The sequence below is a fragment of the Propithecus coquereli genome, unplaced genomic scaffold (assembly GCF_000956105.1).
Source record: "Propithecus coquereli isolate 6110/MARCELLA unplaced genomic scaffold, Pcoq_1.0 Scaffold758, whole genome shotgun sequence".
Lineage (NCBI taxonomy): Eukaryota > Metazoa > Chordata > Mammalia > Primates > Indriidae > Propithecus > Propithecus coquereli.
Genome location: NW_012153707.1, coordinates 134,624 through 135,490, shown reverse-complemented (window position 1 = coordinate 135,490; position 867 = coordinate 134,624). Strand labels below are relative to the sequence as shown.

Here is an 867-nt window from a genome sequence, read left to right as displayed (position 1 = left end):
GGATTACAGGCGTGAGCCACCGCGCCCGGCCCTCCAATAGTTCTTTGATGATAGTAATAATGGGAACCATTTTTCTAGGTATTTTCTGTTTACCGAGTACTATTTTAAATACGTTACAAGAGCCCTGAATTAGGGTGATTTTAGAAATGAGGAGCCTGAGAATTAGAGATGGCACGATTTTTAATCTCAGTCCCCGAGTGTCGAGGCAGGTCCGGGAGCTGAACCCAGACTGCCTGACTCCAGTGCCAGTGTTGGCCAGTATTCAGTGCTGCCTGCTGAGCATATTCATCTCGATGGCCGGTTAGCAGCCTGAGCTCAGCCTGCCCTGGGCTGAGTTCATGATCGCCTAAATTCGTAATTTAAATCTTCACCTGTGCTTCGCATTCTGACTAGTGCGCGGTAGGCGTTAAGTGAATGGTTTCCGAATGCTATTAAAGTCCCTGAGATGGACTCCCCTATATCCTGAAATCGAGGCAGGCAGTTTGGATTTTGACGGAGCAAAAGCGCAGTCATGATTATCTTGGCGTGTAACTCCTTCCTGTGTATGTATGATTTAACTCTCATTTATGCGGCACTTGCCACGTGAGAGACACTGTTCTAAGCTTTCGTGTGTATGATTTAAGCCTCACGACAGCAGTCGTCGGTAAACGCTGTTGTTATTTCCATTTTGCACGTTAGGAGGCTGAGGCACAGAGAGGTTGAGTAACTTACCCACTGTCACACAGCGTAGCAGTGATTTGAACACTACGCTATCTTAGTACTTACTAAGCCCGTTTCTTTTATCAGCAACAAACCACCAACACCGTCGAGGAGCCCCTTGATCTTATCAGGCTCAGCCTGGACGAGCGAATCTATGTAAAGATGAGA

General features: G+C 47.1%; 1 protein-coding gene across 1 annotated transcript in view; it reads right to left on the bottom strand.

Annotated features, from left to right (window-relative positions):
- Nucleotides 1–867, bottom strand: part of XPC (xeroderma pigmentosum, complementation group C) — a 47,085-nt gene that overhangs the window by 45,271 nt on the left and 947 nt on the right. The gene's annotated exons all lie outside the window — the stretch shown is intronic.